The following is a 3,203-nucleotide window of genomic DNA, read 5'->3' as shown; positions in this document are numbered from 1 at the left end:
TTCAAGACGGGCTGTTATTTCGATAAGTGCGAAATAACGCCCTTAAGGCCAAGTGCCTTCGCCATCAAAGATAGAGAGGTTCGACCTCGCTCGAACTCAAGATAGGATGATATTTCGATAAGTTCGAAATAACGCCCTTAAGGCCAAGGGCATTCACCATAAAAGATAGAGAGGTTCGACCTCGCTCGACCTGAAGACGGGCTATTATTTTGATAAGTTCTAAATAACGCCCATATGGCCAAGGGCCTTCGCCATCAAAGATATAGAGGTTCGACCTCGCTCGAACTCAAGACGGGCTGTTATTTCGATAAGTTCGAAATAACGCCCTTAAGGCCAAGGGCCTTCGCCATCAAAGATATAGAGGTTCGACCTCGCTCGAACTCAAGACGGGCTGTTATTTAGATAAGTTCGAAATAACGCCCTTAAGGCCAAGGGCCTTCGCCATCAAAGATATAGAGGTTCGACCTCGCTCGAACTCAAGACGGGCTGTTATTTCGATAAGTTCGAAATAACGCCCTTAAGGCCAAGGGCCTTCGCCATCAAAGATATAGAGGTTCGACCTCGCTCGAACTCAAGACGGGCTGTTATTTCGATAAGTTCGAAATAACGCCCTTAAGGCCAAGGGCCTTCGCCATCAAAGATATAGAGGTTCGACCTCGCTCGAACTCAAGACGGGCTGTTATTTCGATAAGTTCGAAATAACGCCCTTAAGGCCAAGGGCCTTCGCCATCAAAGATATAGAGGTTCGACCTCGCTCGAACTCAAGACGGGCTGTTATTTCGATAAGTTCGAAATAACGCCCTTAAGGCCAAGGGCCTTCGCCATCAAAGATATAGAGGTTCGACCTCGCTCGAACTCAAGACGGGCTGTTATTTCGATAAGTTCGAAATAACGCCCTTAAGGCCAAGGGCCTTCGCCATCAAAGATATAGAGGTTCGACCTCGCTCGAACTCAAGACGGGCTGTTATTTCGATAAGTTCGAAATAACGCCCTTAAGGCCAAGGGCCTTCGCCATCAAAGATATAGAGGTTCGACCTCGCTCGAACTCAAGACGGGCTGTTATTTCGATAAGTTCGAAATAACGCCCTTAAGGCCAAGGGCCTTCGCCATCAAAGATATAGAGGTTCGACCTCGCTCGAACTCAAGACGGGCTGTTATTTCGATAAGTTCGAAATAACGCCCTTAAGGCCAAGGGCCTTCGCCATCAAAGATATAGAGGTTCGACCTCGCTCGAACTCAAGACGGGCTGTTATTTCGATAAGTTCGAAATAACGCCCTTAAGGCCAAGGGCCTTCGCCATCAAAGATATAGAGGTTCGACCTCGCTCGAACTCAAGACGGGCTGTTATTTCGATAAGTTCGAAATAACGCCCTTAAGGCCAAGGGCCTTCGCCATCAAAGATATAGAGGTTCGACCTCGCTCGAACTCAAGACGGGCTGTTATTTCGATAAGTTCGAAATAACGCCCTTAAGGCCAAGGGCCTTCGCCATCAAAGATATAGAGGTTCGACCTCGCTCGAACTCAAGACGGGCTGTTATTTCGATAAGTTCGAAATAACGCCCTTAAGGCCAAGGGCCTTCGCCATCAAAGATATAGAGGTTCGACCTCGCTCGAACTCAAGACGGGCTGTTATTTCGATAAGTTCGAAATAACGCCCTTAAGGCCAAGGGCCTTCGCCATCAAAGATATAGAGGTTCGACCTCGCTCGAACTCAAGACGGGCTGTTATTTCGATAAGTTCGAAATAACGCCCTTAAGGCCAAGGGCCTTCGCCATCAAAGATATAGAGGTTCGACCTCGCTCGAACTCAAGACGGGCTGTTATTTCGATAAGTTCGAAATAACGCCCTTAAGGCCAAGGGCCTTCGCCATCAAAGATATAGAGGTTCGACCTCGCTCGAACTCAAGACGGGCTGTTATTTCGATAAGTTCGAAATAACGCCCTTAAGGCCAAGGGCCTTCGCCATCAAAGATATAGAGGTTCGACCTCGCTCGAACTCAAGACGGGCTGTTATTTCGATAAGTTCGAAATAACGCCCTTAAGGCCAAGGGCCTTCGCCATCAAAGATATAGAGGTTCGACCTCGCTCGAACTCAAGACGGGCTGTTATTTCGATAAGTTCGAAATAACGCCCTTAAGGCCAAGGGCCTTCGCCATCAAAGATATAGAGGTTCGACCTCGCTCGAACTCAAGACGGGCTGTTATTTCGATAAGTTCGAAATAACGCCCTTAAGGCCAAGGGCCTTCGCCATCAAAGATATAGAGGTTCGACCTCGCTCGAACTCAAGACGGGCTGTTATTTCGATAAGTTCGAAATAACGCCCTTAAGGCCAAGGGCCTTCGCCATCAAAGATATAGAGGTTCGACCTCGCTCGAACTCAAGACGGGCTGTTATTTCGATAAGTTCGAAATAACGCCCTTAAGGCCAAGGGCCTTCGCCATCAAAGATATAGAGGTTCGACCTCGCTCGAACTCAAGACGGGCTGTTATTTCGATAAGTTCGAAATAACGCCCTTAAGGCCAAGGGCCTTCGCCATCAAAGATATAGAGGTTCGACCTCGCTCGAACTCAAGACGGGCTGTTATTTCGATAAGTTCGAAATAACGCCCTTAAGGCCAAGGGCCTTCGCCATCAAAGATATAGAGGTTCGACCTCGCTCGAACTCAAGACGGGCTGTTATTTCGATAAGTTCGAAATAACGCCCTTAAGGCCAAGGGCCTTCGCCATCAAAGATATAGAGGTTCGACCTCGCTCGAACTCAAGACGGGCTGTTATTTCGATAAGTTCGAAATAACGCCCTTAGGACCAAGGGCCTTCACCATCAAAGATATAGAGGTTCGACCTTGCTCGAACTTAAGACGGGCTGTTATTTCGATAAGTTCGAAGTAACGTCCTTAAGGCCAAGGGCCTTTACTATCAAAGATATAGAGGTTCGACCTCACTCGAATTCAAGACGGGCTGTTATTTCGATAAGTTCGAAATAATGCCCTTAAGGCCAAGGGCCTTCGCCATGAAGATATAGAGGTTCGACCTCGCTCGAATTCAAGACGGGCTGTTATTTCGATAAGTTCGAAATAACGCCCTTAAGGCCAAGTGCCTTCGCCATCAAAGATATAGAGGTTCGACCTCGCTCGGACTCAAGATGGTCTGTTATTTCAATATGTTCGAAATAACGCCCTTAAGGCCAAGGGCCTTCGCCATCAAA

The sequence above is a fragment of the Nicotiana attenuata genome, unplaced genomic scaffold (genome assembly GCF_001879085.1).
Source record: "Nicotiana attenuata strain UT unplaced genomic scaffold, NIATTr2, whole genome shotgun sequence".
NCBI lineage: Eukaryota > Viridiplantae > Streptophyta > Magnoliopsida > Solanales > Solanaceae > Nicotiana > Nicotiana attenuata.
Note: the sequence above shows the minus strand (reverse complement) of the source record.